This window comes from Macrotis lagotis, chromosome 6 (genome assembly GCF_037893015.1).
Source record: "Macrotis lagotis isolate mMagLag1 chromosome 6, bilby.v1.9.chrom.fasta, whole genome shotgun sequence".
Taxonomy (NCBI): domain Eukaryota; kingdom Metazoa; phylum Chordata; class Mammalia; order Peramelemorphia; family Peramelidae; genus Macrotis; species Macrotis lagotis.
Window position 1 is genome coordinate 27,742,795 of NC_133663.1, and position 21,356 is coordinate 27,764,150.

Sequence of the window (21,356 nt, forward strand, 5' to 3'; positions counted from 1 at the left end):
CATGCAAGGATCTGATCCCTTAATCTAGCAGGGAGCACTTAGTAGGAGTATGTTCATTTGAATTGAATTTTGCCCATATAAGGGAGCTAATATGAACAACATGATCCCAATTCCAGAGATGAAGTCAATGAGCTGGAGAAACTCCTTTTTGCAAGTGAATCTCACCTCTGGAAAATGTATTTATGAAACAATGGAAGAAGGTTGCCTAAAAGTTAAGACTCTCATTTGAATACATCCCACTAGTGGTGGCAATAAATTTCATACTCACACTAAAAGCAATGAAGTTCAACAAGCTATTAGAAGAAACAAAAAAGAGAATAGTTAGCAAGGTAAAATAAATATACAGTAGGCATGGGTTCCTACATCACTCCCAAAATCACAGTAGAAATATATTCACGTTAGATTAGTAATTTTCAACTTTAGTAAAAAGTTGTGTTTACTGTCCAAAAACCTATGTGATATCAAATATAAAATAAGTCTTGAGTGACTAGGAAAATGATACCATGAGAAATAGCTACTATGAACTCAACACTTAACACTGGAAGAATTTTTATTAATTAATTTGAAATGCCTAAAATAGTGACTGGTTGGTTGTTTCCTCTGTTAAAGGTGGTAAAGCAAAGGGGAAAAAATTCTTTACCCTTTGGAATTTTTCCAGATGTGTGTCAATGACCATCCACTACTCAGAAGTTATATTTATTTAAGTCTTTTTTAAAAAAATCTGTAGCTTATGATCCATACATAAGTGGGGAATCACTGGTTTAAGGCAAAAAAGAAATGTAAAGGGAATCTTGGAAAATAAAGATTGTGATATTATGGTATCTTCAATTTCATTAGATTTTTGGATTAAAAGTAGAAAAAAATAATTGTCATTAAAAAAATTTGGAGGTGGGGGCTTTCATGCAGTCAGAAAAAGAGCAACCCTGTCTACTTCAGCATCATGCAAAAAAAAAATTTCCAACTGTCAAAATGCAAAATTTGACTTTTACCAAGACTATGATAATATAATCAGGAAAATATCATATCTCTTAACATAATCATAACCTAATTCATTAAAACAATATTGATATCATAACCTTTGAAAGCATCCTGTTTGTTTTTCTTAATATTTTATTTCATTGATAGGATAGGGAAGACATCTACTATTAATTTATCATTTTAATGACATTATAATTTATCAGAGGATCTAACTCAGGAAACAATGCTTTCACTTTCTCCCTAAAGTGCTACATATGAGTGAAGATCTCTTCATCAAATCTTTATGTGAAATGTCACTTAAAAGAGTTTGGAGATACCTGAATAAATAGAATACTTTTTTAGGAACTTGGAGGAATTTTTTAGGAATATGGAGACTTCAATGAATCTAATACTGTGAAACAAGATCCATCTTTACTCAGTGAGCTAACTGGCCTCAAACCAACCCTTGGGAATGCTGTGGACAGCCAGGATTCTTGTTCAGGTGTGGATTAGACTAGAAGGCCTCTAATGTCCCTTTTAATTCTGTGACTGTGAATGCTTGTATTTTATTATTAAAAATGTCACTCACAAAATCTGAAAAATGTTTTCTAAGTATATTGCAATAAGACCATTAGATAACTTGTAATATATTAAGAATAGTAATGTTATGATATATCAAGAAATAAATCACAGGTGTACACATTATCTCCTTCTCTCCTATATAAGCTCCTTAAAGATGGATACTGTTTCATTTCTGTTTTTATCTTCCCAGTCTTTGGCACATAGACCTTTAATACATACTTGTTAATTGACTGATCCTTGAGTCACCTATGAAAATATAGTGAATAAATTTTCCTTCCAGGTCAACAACTAATATAAATTCATCCCAGTCTTTTTGTTGAACTGAATTCTTTTACTCAAATATATGTGTCTGTGTGTGTCTGTGTGTGTGTGTATTTGTCTATACGTAAATTAATCTTGTCCAGGGTACTAGTACAACAGCATCCAAATTTTGGAGAAAGATTAACATGTAATTACTTATGCATCCACTACTAATTTCATAAATCATAGAATTGAATAATCATTTGGGCTATTTTTCCACAGGTGAGTAGGACTATAGATCAAGTCTCGTTATACTAATGAAGCATCCTATTGTGCAGTATTATAATTTTGTTGTGAAAGCCAGCACTTTGAGGTCTTGGGAATCTTTTGTTACATAGAAATTGTGCTTTATATAGCATTTGCTTTAATAATCTTTGATGTGTGTAATTAATTTTTTGAAGACAATTTGACAGCCCAGGTTGCATTCAAGTCCCCCTGGCTGAGGGGTTCTGAACACTCAACCTCTTAGCAGTCTAGACAACTCCCCAAACTCTGCGAGTTGCAAAGCAGGTGTTGGTTGTTTTGTGCTAGGAGATGCTACATTTTCTTTACTGGGAGTGTTTTTAAAATGACATCACAGTTCCAGATCAGAAAAAAAACATCAACCACATTTCAGAGTGTTCTTCATAAATAATAGTCAACATATTCATCCTTATGTTTCACCTACAACTCTTCAAAACTGAAGATTCAAAACCACCTCAAATTATCTACATTAAAAATAGAAAAGTGGTTAGTTTCCATTCTCGATTAGAAAAAGTCATGTTCCATTCATTCAGTTACCACTCACTGTTTACTTTTAGGCTAACATGATCTAAGTTCTTTACTCAAAGGTTCCATATTTTCCAAACTTTAAACCATTTATTCTTCAATTCTAAAACCTATACCTTGTACATATGGTTCTTCCAAATGAACACAATACTCTAATAGTTTTACCCAGACCAAATACAATTAAGATTTTCTAATTCCTATTCTGAGGTCCTTTGAGATCATTTAATTCAATTCCCACAATATACAGTTGAGGGAACTGAGTGCCAAAAGAGTGTTAGGCCTGTTACCCAGGCCACCATAGGGCAACTGTGACTTAGAACCAAAGTCTCCTGATTCATAATCTCAGGGGTCATATTCTTCCCACTCTAACACATGCTGTCTTCCATCCAATACAAAAATGAAAGCAAAAACCACCCTGCTTTTTAGCTGCCCAAACATAAGAGCCTCGATCCTCTTGAGTCCTATTCTGATGGCTTATATGGCACAGCATGACCCTGTCTTCCTCCTATGCCAGGGGAGAGGAAACTGCCAGGTTCTACTGAGCTAGAAAGACTGAGGGTGGGTCCTGGTACAGACTGACTCTATCTTTGGAGGACCACCTCAGTTATGTATATAGTGAGGCTCAGAAGTTCATTCGCAGTCACTGGCAACTGCTGACCATCAGGGATTTGAAGAAAGTGTTCAAGGAATTCATCATTTCCTGGTTGCTTCTCTCCAAAAGTCAGTGAGACATCCCAACATTTGGTATTTTGAAAAATATTCATTTATATAAATGCCTTCTCCAATAGAAAAGAAAGTTGAGGACAGGGGCTCATTTTTATCTTTGTATCTTTATGGCCTGACATAGGATGTACTGGATAAATATTTATTTGATTGAGGCTAAATTCCAACTGAATGAAATGAAATGCTTGAGAAGGATCTCCAACTCATCTTCACTTTGAGATAAGGGTCTATTAGGTGTGATGAACTGTTCCTGGCTCTGGGGATACAAAGGTTAAATATACACATGTGTATGTTACATACACACACATACAAACACACACATTATGTGTTACATGTATACACTTATATCCAAAAATATAAACACCTATGTTGGTCTCTTTTGTCAAGGAGCTACAAATCTGCTTGGGTTTGGCTCCTGAAGCAACAGACTTTCCCTGCTAGGAGAAGTAGGGAAGAAAAGATAGAACCACCGCTGCCCATATAAAGCGCCTACTCTGTGCCAAACTAAGTGGTTACTAAACATTGTGTCCTGACCCTCACCACCACCGGGAGAGATAGGGCTGGGACCAGAGGAGACTGAAGGCAACCAGAGGCTCTGACCTTGCCAGGGTCACAGCCCAGGGAGTCAGTACTCCTCAGTCTGACCTCCAGCTGCCTCCCCAACCTCCTCTATGTGCCTCCATTTCCATCTCCTCCTCTCGGCTCCCTCTGTAGACTGTCTTCTGGAGGACAGGTTTGGTTTTCTTTATACTTGTATCCCCATAACTCAGCCCCTGGCACACAATAGGTGCTCAATAAATGTTCACTGACCCTTAGTAATAATGATGTATTGTAATAACAAACCTTGAGGGAAGAACAGGTGGATGGTCATGTGAGAATGGGAACCCTAGCTAAGGGATCTAGGCTGGCTGAGAGGAAAAGGTGACATCAGATGGACCCTGATTCCTCCAACAATATAAAGAGCTTGCTATTCTCAAATAATTTTTATGATTTTTTTCCCTCTGTGGTGTATTATAATCTATGTATAATTTTCTTTTGTACTTCATTCTTTGAATTTTGATTCTCTTGTTTATCCTGAAGCTTATTTTGTATCATAATATCATTTTTAGATTTTCCCTCTATTCTAAACTTCAAGTCATCAAAGAAACTTGGGGAAAACTATGTAGCTAGAAAATGATCAACATGCCAAACACATGCGGAGTTTGCTGGTGTTTTCTGTTATAACATTGGATGTATCTCTTTAGAACAAGTTATGTGAAGGTGAACCATTACAAGCTGATTGTAACTACATATGAGTTTTGATGGAACACTTTAACGTTGTAAGATTCTATTATAATCGGGACATGAACTATAATTAGTGAAGGTAACTATGCAGTGTCAAAGTATGTAACTCTCCCGGTAGAAAGGGCTGGGTCATTTTCCATTGTTTTCAATTTTAATACAAAATACAAATTTTACCTACATTTCTTACTGCAAAATTTTCTCAGGAATGAAAATTCCTTTTAAAAAAATTAGGAGGGGCAGCTAGGTGGCGCAGTGGATAGAGCAGCGGCCCTGGAGGCAGGAGGACCTGAGTTCAAATCTGGCCTCAGACACTTCATAATGACCTAGCTGTGTGGCCTTGGGCAAGTCGCTTCGCCGCACTGCTTTGCAAAAGAAATCTTAAAAAAAAAATAGCAGGCGGCAGCTAGGTGGCACAGTGGATAGAGCAAAGGCCCTGGAGTCCTGAGTTCAAATTCAGTCTCAGATACTTCATAATGACCTAGCTGTGTGGCCTTGGGAAAGTCACTTAACCCCATTGCCTTGCAAAAACCTAAAAAAAAAAAATCAGGAAAGGCAGATCATGTGACCTGCGGGGCATCCTATAGTTAGAAATGGTGGAACAACATTTCCCAGAGCTGAACATTCAATGTATTCTTGAAGGTAAACAAAAAGTCCACATAAGTCACCGATGGTAACACTGGAAGTTGTCGGCTCTCTCTCTACGGAATGTCCAGCCCGGTTTCCAAGTCTCCCTGAAATCTCACCATCTGGGCAAAGTATTCCCCAAGTGCCAAGATCAGATTTCTGCACTTCTGCGAAGAGAGTTTCTTTTTATAAACAAAGGAAGACGCACAGAAAAAGCAAGCGGCCCCTAAGGGCTCCTCCGTCCCCCAGCGCCTTTCTGTCCCCTGGGGCCCGAGTCGTGCCGGCGGCAGCGCCCCCGGGCAGGCCCAGGGCACTTCGGGGACCAGCGGGCAGAGGCGGGGCAGCGCCGGGCCCGGGCCGTGCCCCCGGGTGAGGCACAGGGGCGCAGGTGCAGCGCGTGGGGCCGGGCCGGGCCCGCTCCCCCCCCCGGGCTCCGCGGCGGCACCTGGCGAAGTTCAAGGTCTGGAGGCGGCTGCCCCGCGGGGGCCCGCGGGAGGGGACGCGCCCCCGCCCGCCCGGCACATCCGCCCGGCGCCGCCACTTCCTGCCCGGCGGCCCGGGGGCAGCGCGGCCTCCCCCCGCCCGCGCCCGCTCCCCTCCCGCCGGCTCCGGGCCCGGGCGCACCTACCCTAGGCCGGCGGGGCGCCGCGAGGCCGAGGCCGAGGCCGGCGGGGCGGCCCTTCCTTCGGGGCGGCGGCGGCTCCGGCGCGGGCTGCACTTCCACCTCCGGAGCCTCTTCTACTCCCGGATCGATTCAGTCCGGCAACGCCGGAAGGAGCCGAGAGGAACCAGGCGTTGTCCGGAATCCGGCCCAGCCGGAGCCGCGCGGGGGCCGATGGGGCTCGTAGTCCCGGCCCCGGCCCTGCCCACGGCCTCGGCCCCGGACGGGACTCCAGCGCCCGGCGGCCCCTGCGCGCCCCCGAAGGAGGGGGGCGGGGCCGACGCCGGCCAATCCTCGAGGCCTCCTCGGCTCTCCCGGGCGGGGCGGGAGGCAGGCAGGGCGGGCGGGGCACCGGAGGGGGCGGGGTCTTAGCTCGCCCGGTCCAATCAGGGCGGGCAGGCGGCGGGGGCTTTGGATCGGGCGGAGGAGGAGGAGGAGGAGGAGGAGGAGGCTGCGCCCCTGGGCCGGAGCCTCGGGCTCGGGGCTCGGGCTCGGGCTGTGCCGGGAGGCGGGAGGAGCCGGGCGCATCCGCTCTGCGCTCCCCGCGCCTGGGGCCGCAGGAGGGCCGGCCGGGGCGGCGGGGCCATGCCGGGGCCCGAGCCGGGGCGGGGGGCGGGGCCCGAGCCGGGGCGGGGGGCGGGGCCGGAGAGGGGAGCGGCGGGGGGGCCGCGGGGCGGGGCGGGGCGCGGGGCCGCCTCATTGGCCCAGGCGAGGGGGCGGAGCTTCCGCAGCGGGGCCCGCCCAGGGCTCGGCTGGGGCAGTAGCGGCGCTGGCTGCAGCCGGAGCCGGAGCGGAGCCGGAGCGGAGCGCAGCGGAGCCAGCCCTGCCCGCAGCCTGCCCTGCCCGGAGCCTGCCCTGCCCGGAGCCTGCCCTGCCCGGAGCCTGCCCTGCCCGGAGCCAGCCCTGCCCGGAGCCTGCCCTGCCCGCAGCCAGCCCGGAGCCCCGCGGCGCGCCTGCGCTCCCTGGGCCGCCCCCCGAGCGGCAGCATCCCCCCTGCACGGCGCTGGAAGGGCAGGTGAGCCCCGCGGCCGCCCCGAGGCGGCGCCCACCCCCGCGCCGGGCCGGCGGGGCCGGGGGCGCCCGCTCCTCCCCTCGGGCCGCGGGCCGGACCCCGAGCACGGCCGCCGCGGCTCCGCGGGGGTCCTGGGGCCGGGGTGACGTCAGGAGTCCTCCGGGGGGACAGCAAGTTGGGGGGCCGAGGTCCCCGCGCCGGGCACATGGCGCGGGGCAGGGGGCGCCGGCCCCCCGGGAGCGGCAACGGGAGAAAGCAGGGGCGGCCGGGCCCCGGCCCCAGACCTCGCCGCGCGCCCCGTTAAAACTTTGGAGCCCTGCGCTGCCCCGAGCCTGACGGCGGCCCCGCACTGGGAGACGCCGCCTCCTCGCCAGGAGGGACCGGGGCGCCCGAGGAGCTCCCGAAGCCGCGCGTCTCGGCTTGGCAGGGAAGGGCAGAAGGCCCTCCGCCTGTTTTTGTGCGATTTTTAAAAACAAAAGGGTCGTAGGGGACAGATTTTTAGGATCAAAGCCGCCTGGTACCGCCTCCCTCCCGGACCGCATTTGCCCCGATGGCATCTGCCCGGATGCTTCTGCGGGGTGGCACCGTCACCCACTCACGTTGAAGTCTCACCCTTAGTGATGGGTCCCCGCACTCTTACTTCCCATGCTCATTCTTTGCTGCTTTCTTGTCAGCTTTCCCCTGACTTGGCTAGGCTTTAGATTCTTATCTCTATTTCTTAAAAAATACCAAATGGTTCTCCTCTTAAAATGGTCTCAGTCATCCCCTCGGTAGCGAACTTCTTTGCTAATGAATGTTTGACAGCCCAAGTGATTCATGGAGCTCTGATCGATGGGTAACACCCCCCCCCAAAAAATTAAAGGATTAGAACAAAAACTGTGTTGAGATTGTCCCGAAGGCAATCAGGTAAGTGCTAGACGTGACCAGCTTTTTTATTTTCTCCTCGGAATTAAAGAAGGAGAGGCGGCAATTGACCCATCCTGCAGGTATGATTGGCTGCATCACAGAAGGCATTCTTCTGTGTGTACAGTCTGAGTGTGACTTTCTCCCTAGGAAAATACTTTTTTAGCTGGAGAGAGAGAGAGAGAGAAAGAGAAGAATTTGGAACAAGGTTGGATTGAGCTTTAAAAACTGGTGCATCTTTGGGCAGATATCTTGCCCACAGAAGCATGAAAACTGATTTAGAGAGAAAATTCTTTCATTCTGCATTCCTTTGGGAGTCAGGCTCTCCTTTGCTAAACTTCAAATTTGTCTTTAAATTTCTATGTTTATGCAATTCTTTGGTGTGTGGAACCATGCATATTAGGCATTATGTCTGGCCATGAACCCAATTCTTTTCCTCCATCTCCCCGATCATTATTTATTTCCTATATCCCTCCATCCAAATAGATGAAATGGTCTGGGAAGTCTTATTTAATAAAAGTCTGTCTTAATGCAGGCCTCTTTCTTTGTTGTATCTTTACCTCCTGGCCTAGGGTCTGCCACACAGCAGATCCATAATTACTTGTTGATTTATTGGTTGGAAACTATTTGACTTGGAACCATTGGACAAAAGCAGAGTATTTTGTGACCCAGACACATCTATATTACCTTTGGTCTACCTCTGTTGAGCTTTCCCACAGGTATAGATGAAATACAGAACCTACAGTGTCTATAGTGTTTCTGGTTAAGCTCAGGAAACACCAAGCATGGCAAGAACAAGAGAGGAGAGTGAATGACAAGATCTGACTGCCATGGTGTTAGATTCTGAGGTTCCCTTGACCTTCTGATTGCTGATATGGAAATTGTCTCTGATTGTCAAAAGACTCCACATAGTGTATTAAAGATTATATACGGTGAAGAATGGGGAAGGGGGGAGTCTGTGATTATAATTCTATGCAAATCACTACCCAGAGTAAAATCAAACCCAATTTTTCTTGATTTCAGTGTCACAGAATGAACTTAACTGAGACTAGTATCATATAGGGTGGCTGAGAAATTAAAAATAAACATTTACCAAATGGCTTTTTAGAGATTAGACTTGCTATTTCTGCTACTAGGAAATATAATTAATCCCTATTTGCTTTTTTTTTTTGCCTTTTTGCCATTTGAAATTTCAAAAATCTACCTCACTGAGCAAAAATAAGTACCTATCCTGGTTTTATCTTTCCCCAATAGGAAAACTGTCTAATCTGTTCAACACAAAAGATCAAAACTAAAACTGGGCAAGAGCTTACTCTCCCCCATGCCCCCCTCCTCTTGGTAGGTATGAAGAGAAAGATCAACAGAAGGTACCTATTCCTTGCAAGACAGAAAGGAGGGCTGTCATCTATTTTTTTTAATTCTTGTTAATGTATCTCACAAATAATTTTTATGTCCTTTCTTTGTAATCACCATTTTCTTGAGGACTACTTCCCTGGGGGAGCCACTTTTCCAAAAATGACATTTTCAAGAGAAGATTGCTGACATGAAATCATTAGCCTTTGCTCAGACGCAGGTTGTTGAAGCAGGAAAGAAAAGGTTACATGTGTATATACCCATTCAGATAGTAGAACTTGCTGTTATCTGAACCTTGATGTGATATAGAAGAAACCAAAAACAAGAAAGAAAAAGAAATTTTTTAAATTGTATTTTCTGCCTGATGGGTACTCTAGATAAAATGTGGGGTGGAGAAAGGGAACAGTGATGGTAGTTATTGATTCACAGGGTCGCTCAGTTGGCTTAATATTTAACCTGATTGGGAAATCTTGCAGTGGGAATTAGAAGTGGCTTATTGAAAGCTTTCCACCTCAAAAGTAGACATATGGTGGCAGTGGTATTCATCTTGAGAGAGAGAGAGAGAGAGAGTTTTAAAGAAGGATGACAGGAAAATAAATCTAGCTAATCCAATAAATGTTTGGAAGATGCAGTTAGTAGGGTATTATAAATTTAGAGATGAAATCTAGAAGTTTCCATGATTATAAATTTAGAATTTTAGAAAGATGGCAGGAATCTTAGAAATCTTGAGACAATCTTAGAACTCATCTAGTTCCCTGTTCATTTTTCAGTGAAGGAAACTGAGACCCAATTTCTTTAATATCATTCAGTTTGTTAAGTAACAGAAACCAAAATTCAGACTCATGTTCTCTCATTCCAAGCTCCTTGTTTTTTCCACTAGCCACTGCTACTGATTTTCTGCAGTTTGATGTTGACTGTCAAATGACACCCTCCTTCAAAGAATAAAATTCAGAAGGGCTTTGAAAGCTGTCATAAAAGCATCTCTGCCCATTTCATGTTCCTTTTACTTGCATATCACTGTGCCCTTGGGCCTTAGAAAAGGATTATCCTGATTGCTAAGTGGGAGGTCTACATAGTAATGGTAAAAAATCATGGGCAGATAAGAGAAAGGCCCAGCTGAGAAGTTGAGAAATTGGAACTTTTATAAGGCAGCAAAAGAGAATAAACTGAAAACTGAGTTTGTGGAGAAATTTAATTCTTTTTTTCATATTCTTTTGGGAGTCAGGTTTTCCTTTGAAAAACTTCAAATTTTCTCTAAATTTTGATTTTTCATAGTTGTACAATAGTCAACTTCCTCTTAAGCATGTGGGAAGAGCTGGACACCCAGAAGGAACTCTCAAAATTCATGTGAATTGAATCAAACTGTTTCCTGGTGAATCTTAATGGGCACCTTTTTTATTGAGAAGACTGGATTTAAGTTTAAAGCCCAGCAAGTGGTATTGAGTTCTGTCATCTGGCTGAGTCATTGGGTCCTTTGATAAATGATGGCAGCCACCTACATGATTATCTTGTTAGCCTGACAATGGACAAGTTTTAACAACAAGGGTGTTGTTGAAAAAGTATATTGTGAATAGACAAAACTACATTCCTTTTGAGATCACCCAGTAAGTTACATGAATATTTAACTCCCAAGTTGAAAGGCTGGTGACCTTTTAGGGCAGAAAAGCCATTTGGGGAAAGGATTCTTATCTTAACCAGTGCAGTATTATACTTTGCATTTGTCCTAGTTTATGTACATGAAAAATGTGTAGGAAGGTATAATTTTATCCTCTTGGTGACTTCCAAGAGTGAGAACTCTCCCCCACCAGTGTAAATCACATCCCATCAGTAACTTAGGAGACATCTTCTGCTTGAAATTGCTTTTGGCCTAGAGGCTAATCAATTATCCTGTGCCATGCTGTGGTTTGTCCTTTGTTCTTAAAGAGGACTAATGATATCAGAAGGGTGATGTCTTGATTTGGAAGTGAGTTGGATTTGAGTGAGGAAAAATCATCAGCCTCATGCTTTCCTCCAGTCTTTGGAGTCGAGCAACAAGACATAGATAAGGATTACTGAAGATGATTCGGGATGCAATGGGAGATCTTGACCTTTTGAAGCTAGGTCTTCCCTAGGTCTCAGGAATCTATTTAGTAATTAAAGCCTAGGTAAGAATGGAGGTCAAAGATATCTCAGTTTGCCTTCATAATAAGACTCAATCTGGCGAGGAAAGACCCTCAGAATTTCTAGCTAGAAAAGAACACTTACCTTTTACAGACAGATCTGGAATTTGAAATTAGGCCTTCCCTTTAGGAATCCAATCAAGTCCAACCCTCTATCTGCCAAACCACTGTTGCCATCCCCCAAATGCCATAAGGGCTTTGCTTTGATTAATATTATTTTAAAAAATTATTTATTCATATTAATGTATTTCACTAAGTAGATAAGGAAATATGGTAATAGCAGTTTTTTGTCTAATTTAGGCAAGGGAGAGGGGGTCCACCTCCCTCCCCCATACCCCCCCCCCAGTCAGGAAACTTTTGGACAAGACAGAGGGAAGGCATGAATACCCAAGATTTCCTTCCCACAGTAATTGACCACTGCTGTAGAGGAGAAGAGGGCAGCATCAGTTCCTAAGACCAGTAGTCATTTGTTGGACTAGGAGTTTGGTGAAAAATAAGACACTTGCAAAGATGCTGACGAAATCCTCTATGATTCTACATTGGAAGAAGGAGGGCGATTAGATTGACTCTACTAGTGAACTCCTTTGGAGTCGGTAGTTCAGCCCTTGCCAGTTTTATGTGCCTAATGCCTAATTAATTATGTAATCCTTTGGAAAAGGTGCTTTTTTAACTTTCCGTTTAAGGAATATTGCATCCTGTTTGGTGGTTGTATCATTTCAAATTATTGAACACCACAATCTCCAAAGAAATGAAATTTTGCATCACCTAATAAAGGTCAATACAAAGGTACAAGGAGAGCATAGGACATGCAACACAATACAGATAAGAAGTATCTAAGTGGAAAGGTATGTAAAGAATAGAGATAAAGACAGAGACACAGACTCATTGTGTGGTGAGAATGAAGAATGATACCTGCCATATTCCATTTTGTGAGTCCTTGAAAAAATCTAGAGAAATCAAGGAAAGCAAATGTCTAATTGGATGGGCTTCCTTAAGTGAATTTCTGGTAGGGCATGAACAAGACAAGAGAGACATGGACTGAGTGGATGGGAGCTCCTTGAGGGGCTTTTTCATTTTTGCTTGTGTATCCTCATTGCCTAGACCAGGGGTAGGGAACCACCAATCTGAAGGTTGTATAGGGCTCTCAAAATCATGTGGCCTGTTGCCAAGACAACCACAGTCAGGACTTGAAATTCAATAAATCTAGGAGGATTTTTAGGGGTGAATTAATTAAATGTTTGACCAAATATAGCAGGCTAATTTTTAAGTTTTGATCTTTGGCAGAAAAAGGTTTCCCCACCCCTGGCCTTCACGCCAGACCATTTCCTGCCACTGACAAGTATTTAATAATGACTTTCTGATTGATTGAATACTTTATTGGGGGGGGGGACGTCCCCCAATTGATGAGTTCCCAAATCCAATTGAATATTCTATCAAAAGGTATGATTAATAATGGACCCTTGGAGGCATTCATGTATTGTTCTCTTTTAAATACCTACTAATCATAGGATATTCCAACCTTGTAGAGAGAAATGGATTTCACACCATAAAATGAACAACAGATGCTGAGTATTTAACCAAATGTGAAAGATTGCATTTTCCCCTCTCTTTGATCTTTTAGAAAAATAAACATAACTGATTTTTGTTGGAGAATTAATTATTAGATACTGCTCCTATTTATCATTGCTGCTGAAATAGGTGCCTTTCAAACTGTAATTAATTTGAAAGAATCTATTTCTTTTGTAGGGAGATGAATCTGGTTCTTTTAATGAGATGAATAGCACCTAATATTTTAAATAAATATCTTACCCCTTTTCCTTTGTTTCTTTGAAGATAACTATCCTGCAGTTTCTGCTGCTGGGGACAAATTTGCTTACAAATGCTGATAAAGATCCATTTTAGTTTGGTTTTGATGGCCAATCAGTGGTAAATGGTGCTGTGCTTATGCTACTCACTAAGATAACTGTTCACATCTTTTTGAAAGATTCCTTTTTGTCCTCACTCCAATTTCATTTTTAGCTCCAAATATAGCCCTATATGTCCACTCATCCACACAGTATTTATTAAGTGCCTATTAATGTGTAGGTGCTCAATGCTGAGGATAAACAAAAGAAAAAGAAGAAACAGAACCTGCTTGTATTCTTATTGGATAAAAATGAAAAGGTTTATGAGTGCAAATAAATTCACTAAATTTTGCAGAATTTTTTTTAAATAATTAAAGATAACTTTTAAAATACCTTGATCAGAAACTGATTCTTATATTGCAAAAAGAAATCTATGTGCCTATCTGGGTGTTTTTGGCACTTGGGGGGTGAGGGTCACTGGAAAATCAGATGCCACCTAATAGTCTTATTTTCTTTATGAATGAGCTCCCTGGCCTGCATTCTACCCAACTCTAAGCTATAGTTAGCTTAAAGAAATACTTTATATTTCTTAAATTAAATTATTATTATTATTATTATTATATTAAAATATTTAAAGAAATTCCTACTATCTCAATCCTCTCCTCTAACCCTCAACATGATCACAGTGCACATATACACACACACTTCTGACTTTGGTTTTATTTGATGAGGACATAGTAAGAAATTGTGTGCCATTTAAGTTAATGAAAATTTATTAAGACATACTATGTGTAAGGCTTAGTATTAGACCCTGGAGACACAGGCAAAATAAAAAACCAATGCCTGTCCTCAAGGAGTTTATATTCTCCTGGGGGCTACCAACATGTAACTAGGTAAGTGAAATTGGGGAGGAGGAAGGGACTAATAACTAAACAGAACCAGACCAGAGGCATAATCCATAGTCTTGGAGCCATTACCAGCTTTGGAATCTGAAGATCTCAATTCTCAACTAAATTTGAGGATAATATGATGAGCAGTAGAAACCAAATGAAATGTGAGCCTGAAGAATAGCTTATAGCCTAATATAAATTGAATAATTTGGAGATTTTGTTGGACAGAACCAAGGTTAGATATGGTTTAAGGTTTGCATTGGGGTTTTTAAATATTTAATTTCTTTTGATTCCCCTGAAAATCAGCGAGGTTAGCTGGAGACAGGGAGATGAGAGTTCAAATGCAGCCACAGGCACTTATTAGTTGTATAACCATGGGCAAATTTCTTAACCACTGTTTGCCCCAGTTTCCTCTACTGTAAATTGGGAATAATGACAGCAGCTAACTTGTAGGATTACTGTAAGGATCAAACAATACCTGACATCTATAGTAAGCTCTTAACATAGGCTTGTTCCCTTTGCTTTTCCCATAAGAAGAATAGATTGAAGTAAGGAGATCCTGGGAATAAATTAGATTGGAAGATATAAGAGGAAAGAGCTGGAAGGGACGAGAAGGTGTAAAGGAGCGGATATAAGAGGAAGACTGTGCACATGTGGAGATTCTGTTGGAGCCTCTACCATCTTCCTAATCCCCAGGGCTGGAAACTTCAGCTACCTTTGCATTTTAATTTTTTCCCTCTCTCTCCATGATCACTACTTATTGAATTTAATTCTGTATCATTTGTGTTGGTCCATTTTCTTCTATTTTTTGATGTTTTTGTTTTATTGTTAAATTTATGAAATAAAATAAACAATTCCTTGACATAGTATTTAAAAAGGTTGCACTTGAAAGTGTAAATCTATTATGTACAATTTGCTGTTCCTTTTAAATATGTAAATTTCTCCCTCCCCCACCCTACCATTCGCCACAGGTGTGTGTGTGTGTGCATCTATATATAAAATTATTATTCTATACAGCTATTTGCCAGTTTTCTCTGGATCCAGGTAGCACCTTTCTTCATAAATTCTTGAAAGTTAATTTGGATACTTAGAATAGTCAACTATTATTTCTTCAAAGTTATTCTTAAAATAATATTGCTCTTTATACAATGTTTTTCTTACTTTTTTTCATTTTGTTCTTCTTTATTTAGTTCAAATCTCTGTTTTTCTAAGATCATTTTGCTCATCATTTATTATAGCATAGTATTAATCCACCATCATCATATATCACAACTTCTTCAACCTTTTTATTTGATTGGTCCATTTTCTTCACTTATGTTGCCAACATCTTAATCCAAACCTTCATTTCCTCTTGTTTGGATTCTTAGAATGATGTTCAAACTAGACTATACCCAGCCCATTTTTCACCTGATGCTTAGTGCCAAGTTATTCTTCTTCTGAAAAGCATTCAGGAACTCCAGAATAACTTATAGGATAAAAAACAACCTGTGTTTCTGACTGTTATGTTACTCTTCTGCTGAAAAACATTCAGTGGCTCCTGATGGCCTAAAGGATAAAATATAACCTCTTTATTTCAGCCATCCAAAACCCCTTTGATATGGTTCCAACTTTTGAACTATTTCATGATATGCTTCTTTGCTGACACCTTAAAGCTAAGTTGGCCTGCTAGCTGTTTCCAAATATCTCCGGCTGTCTCTAACTTGGTGCATTGACACAGCTGCACCCTGCTAACTCCTGCCTAGAATATATAATTTTCTCTCTGACGTTCAGAAAGAATCCTTCTATTCTTTTACGCTCATCTCAGGGGGTCTCTGCCTCTATGAAGAAACCTTGAATTTCCCCCTCTCTCTCCCCCCCTGCCCAGCCAACAAAGTATTCTTTCTCCCCTTTGGTTTTAGACCAAATTTTGGTAACTCCCTTTTGTCTTTTTCACTCACTACTTCTAATTATACTCCATTTTTGTTTATTTTTACCCTGTTGAGATACATTGGTGTTTTTGCCTTTGTATCACCTAGCATAGGGTGTGTTGTATACAGTAGGTACTTAATATTGTTTGAATTGGAGATAGAAGAGGCCTTACAGATCATCTAGTCAGAGGGCCACAGATTTCAGAAGCTATATGGTCTCATGCTTTATTTTTATACACAAAGGTACTGAAATGCAGACAGATCAAGGAAAGACTTGTCATTCCAAGTCATTTAAACCAGAATACGAACCCAGCTCCTCTGACCATATTTTTCAGGGTTCCAGACTTCCTTTACACCAACTTTTTTTTCTGCAAAAGATCTTGAGACCCAGCAAAATGCATTGACTTGTTCTGATCACCCAGCAGAATTTGAACTTGGGTCTTAAGAAAAAGTGTTACTAATACTTTTTGGAATCAGTCTTTTCTGGATGTCTTCCTCCTCTTCTTTACTACCACCAAAGGAACCCTCCCATGAAACAAAGAAAAACAGCTAAGCGAAACCAGTATCTGCAGTGATCAATTCTTATTTTGTATTCAACCATCCCCTACCTCACAAGGAAAAGGATAAAAGTACTTTTTTCTTTTTCTTCCAGGTTCCAAAATGAACCTTACAATCACCTCCTTTTAATAGGAACTCAGATCTTTGACGTCTGGTCCAAAGTTCTTTCTGTATGGTATCAGTAGTTTAGTTGTAATTTGGCAGGGTTTTGTCCACTGTTTTCTTTTCATGGAAACAGTTGCTATTTCTGAAACTGGAATTTAGCCATGTTGCCTTGCTTTTACCCACTCCATAATGATGTAACAAATGAGTTAACATACGAAAAGCTCTTCATAAGCTGTAGAACACCATAATAAATGCTAGCTATTAATACATCTAGGTTCTTTTATATCATATCATTTAGGCAATCATTTACCATGTCACCTACTATGTACAAAGACTTGTATCAGGCACAAGAGCTACAGAGGCAAAGTGGGCCAGGCATGGCTCTCCCATCCCTAGCTGCTTCTTTGACTCTTCTTCCTGGTCCAGAGGAGTAGACAGCCATCTCCATAAGCAGCTTCCCAAGCTCCTCTTGGGAAAACAAAGTACTCTAAAATTAAGAGCCTTCCACTGTGCCTGGCGTCGAAATGAAGGCAGATGCGATTTACTTTGCCTTAATAATCTCATTTTCCTAAGTGGATCGCACTTCCCGAATACCATCTCTCAAAACCAGAGCCATTCACCACAGCCATGAATCACTGGGTCAGAGCTTTATCTTTGTCTAATAACTTCTAGTGAAAGCAGTTTAGGACAGCTTTTCTTTTTTTTCTTCTCCTTTCTTGGGAATCGAGCTCTTTCACTAAAGAGAAGAAACTAGGGGTCAGAGAATCTGAGTTAAAACCCTTGTTCTGGGGTGGCTAGGTGCCTGGTGCAGTGGATAAAGCATCCGCCCTGGAGTCAGGAGTACCTGGGTTCAAATCCAGTCTCAGACACTTAATAGTTATCTAGCTGTGTGGCCTTGGGCAAGCCACTTAACTCCATTTGCCTTGCAAAAACCTGAAAAAACCAAACCCTTATTCTTCCACTTCCTCAGTGTATATGGCATTGGGTAAGGCATATGAGCTCTTTTTTCCTCAGTTTCTTCTTCAATGAATGAAGGGATTGGAAGAAAATATTTCCAAGATCCCTTTCATGATCCAGGGATTCTCAATTGATCATATTTGCTGGCATATCTGTAATGGAACATGGTTTGGGGTTGAGTGATTCCATTGTTCTCTCTTAGGACAGACTGTTTCTGTACTGGAAAATAATACATTTTTGGTTGAGGTCATTTAGCCTAAGGAACTTGATGATTTGAATGTTAACTTCAGGGGTTTAGATTATTTTGCTTGGTGGGGCATTCAATTGACAGAAGAAGATCTGATATACTTGGTAGGTAAATGACTCTGGACATCTGAACCTCAGTTTCCTCATTTTCTAAAATGAAAATAATAATAGCCTCCCATGGAGGTTGTGAAGATCAAATAAGTTAACATATCAAGACCTTTGCAAACTTTACAAATTTTAGATCATGTTATATCAACCGTATTGAATTCAAAATCATTGCTATAGTTATTTTGGAGAGTTCATAGTATCTACAGTGGAGAGAGTGTTGTATTTGGAGTCAGGAAGAACTGATTTTGAATCCTACCTCAGATACTTACTATCTATGTGACCCTAAGTAAGTTCCTTAACCTGCCTGCCTCAGTTTTCTTATTTGTAAAATAGAAATGACAATAATAGCATCTACTGGGTTGTTTTAAAGATTAAAATAAGTTAATGTATGTAAAGCGTTTTTCAAATCATAATTCATTTCGCAGATGCTAGCTATTGTGAATAACAATGATAGACACAGATTGCTTTAAGGCTGACATAGTCCTTTAATATCAGATCTCATTTGATTCCCTCACATCCCTGTGAGGTAGATGTTACAGGTATGATTTCCTTCAAATATGATCCTGTAAAGTGCTTTGCCAACCTTCCAGCACCATGTATTAGCTACTAATGATAATTTATATTGAATTTATATGTCTTAGTCACAGTAATGTTGCTATTTTACAGGTAATGAAATTGAGGTTCAGAAAACTTGAATGACTGATCCATGACCAACTCAACAGTAAGCATGAGAGATGGGAAATGAATCTCAATCTCTAATCAAAGCTTGACAAAGATACCATTTTACTATTTATTATTATTTTTGAGTCATCCATTTGAATTAAATCACAGTGTTGCTCACAAAGAAATTTGAAGTTATTAAAGTAATGAAGGGGTCATCTTGGTGATACATTGGATAGAGGTGCCAGATCTAGAGTCAGGAAGACTGAAATTCCAAATCTAACCTCAGTCACTTATAGCAGTGTGATCCTGGACAAGTCACTTACTCCTGTTTGCCTCAGTTTCCTCATCTGTAAACTGGAATGGAGAGGTAAATGGTAAACCACTCCAGTGTTTCTGTCCAGAAAACTCTAAATGGTGTCATGAACAATTGGACATGACTGAAATGACTAATAATAAAACAACAAAGAAATGAATGGTTCTTAGGCATCTTTAGTCTTCAAGATTAAAGTAGTTAAAAATATTATGATTATTAATCACTCATCTTCTTGAATGGAGAAAATAGTGTCCTGAAGTCATAAATCCACTCACTGGCTTAGATGCAGTTGTTGATATATGTACAGTATCATTATCACCATTATAATTAATTGATGCAATCTTTTATTTTCTTCATAGTTTCCCTACTTTCATGTTTGAAAATAAAAACTTCATTCACTAAACATATGACATATTTTTTACCTGTCCTGTTCACTTCTGGGTTAGAAGTGATCTAAGTGGCCAACTAGCTCAACCTAGATCCTAAAGGAATCTAGAACATTCCCAATATCTGGTCATTTGGTCCTTGCTTATAGACCTGCAGAGAAGGAGACACACTATGCACATCTCAGTGGAGTCCATATTGCTGATTAGCTTGTTGCTGTTGTTTATTTCTCTAACATTAACCCAAATTTGTCTCCTTGTGGTATGTGTGTCTAATGCTCCTTGTTCTCTTCTTTGGAGCCAAATAGAACCAACAGCTCTCATGTGCCTCTTTTACTCTCTAGCTTAAATTGCACGCATTCTATTGCATGATCTTTTGAGGTGGACTGAGACCTTTCCCCATTTTGGCTGCTTTTTCTTCCTTTTCATGTTTTCTGAATTTTAGTGTTAAGAAGTAGATAGTCTTCTTGGTATAGTCTGACCAAAAGGACTATCACTTTCTTTTTTCCTGGAAGCTTTATGTCTCCAAATGAAGTCCCCAAACACTTTTTTTTGGTGGTTCCGTTGTTGACTCACTAAACTTGTAGTCCACCAAAACCCCAGATCTCTAGGCAAACTGCTAATTAAACCTACCTACCCCTGCTTATGCTTAAATTGGGATGTTTTGATCGCAAGTATAAGATTTTGTACTCATCTCTATTTCATTTTGACCTTTTTGATTCAGCCCAATTTTCTGGCCCATCACATTATTTCTGACTCCTGGCTCTGTTATCCAGTATGTTAGATATCCTCTCTAGTTTTTTGTATCTTCTCCAGCATCTGCAAATCTGATAAGCATGCCATCTATGTATTATCCAAGTCACTGATTAAAAAAAATTAGCACAGGGCCAACACAAATCCTTGAGCCAGTCAACTAGAGACATTCCAATTTGAAATTGAACCATCAATGTCTACTTTTTGAATCCAGCTATTGAAAAACATCCAAATCATATAATTATAGTATTTCTTAGCCCACATCTCTTCATATTTCTGAGTAAATTTTTTAAAATTAGATTTTATTTATTTTGAATTTTACAGTTTTTCTCCTAAACTTACTTCCCTCCCCTACCCCCACACAGAAGGCAATTTGCTACTCTTTACATTTTTTCCATGGTATATACTGATCCAAATTGAATGTGATGAGAGAGAAATCATATCCTTAAGGAAAAAACAAAGTATAAGAGATAGCAGATATCAGTTTTTTTTCCCTAAATTTAAGTTAATAGTCCTTGGTCTTTGTTCAAACCACAGAGTTGTTTCTCTGGATACAGATGGTATTCATTGCAGAGAGCTCCAAATTGTCCCTGATTGTTGCACTGATGGAATGAGCAAGTCCATCAAGGTTGATCGTTGCCCCCATGTTGCTGTTAGGGTGTACAATGTTTTTCTGGTTCTACTCATCTTGCTCAGTATCAGTTCATGCAGATTTCTCCAGGCTTCCCTGAATTCCTGTCTCTCCTGGTTTCTAATAGAACAATAGTGTTCCATAATGTACATATACTATAGTTTGCTACGTCATTCCCCAATTGAAGGACATTTACTTGATTTCCAATTCTTTACCACCATAAACAGGGCTGCTAATGAATATTTTTGTACAAGTGATGTTTTTACCCTTTTTCATCATCTCTTCAGGGCATAGACCTAGTAGTGGTATTGCTGGATCAAAGGGTATGCACATTTTTGTTGCCCTTTGGTTGTAGTTCCAAATTTCTCTCCAGAAAGGTTGGATGAGTTCACAGCTCCACCAATAATGTAATAGTGTCCCAGATTTCCCACATCCCTTCCAACAATGATCATTGTCCTTTCTGGTCATATTGGCCAGTCTGAGAGGTGTGAGGTGGTATCTCAGAGAAGCTTTAATTTGCATTTCTCTAATAAGTAAATGATTTAGAGCAATTTTTCATATGACTATGGATTGCTTTGATCTCCTCATCTGCAAATTGCCTTTGCATATCCTCTGACCATTTGTCAATTGGGGAAATGGCTTTTTTTCTAAAAATTTGACTCAGTTCTCTGT

At 41.2% G+C, this 21,356-nt stretch overlaps 2 protein-coding genes across 2 annotated transcripts in view; one reads left to right on the forward strand and one right to left on the reverse strand.

Moving 5' to 3' along the window:
* Positions 1-5,999, reverse strand: part of PDCD10 (programmed cell death 10) — a 47,760-nt gene extending 41,761 nt beyond the window's left edge. Inside the window, exon 1 of the mRNA XM_074190857.1 lies at positions 5,867-5,999. The gene's annotated coding sequence lies outside the window, so the exon portion shown is untranslated. The remainder of the gene's footprint in view (positions 1-5,866) is intronic.
* Positions 6,000-6,828: 829 nt separating this feature from the next.
* Positions 6,829-21,356, forward strand: part of SERPINI1 (serpin family I member 1) — a 101,002-nt gene continuing 86,474 nt past the window's right edge. The window contains exon 1 of the mRNA XM_074190858.1: positions 6,829-6,914. The gene's annotated coding sequence lies outside the window, so the exon portion shown is untranslated. The remainder of the gene's footprint in view (positions 6,915-21,356) is intronic.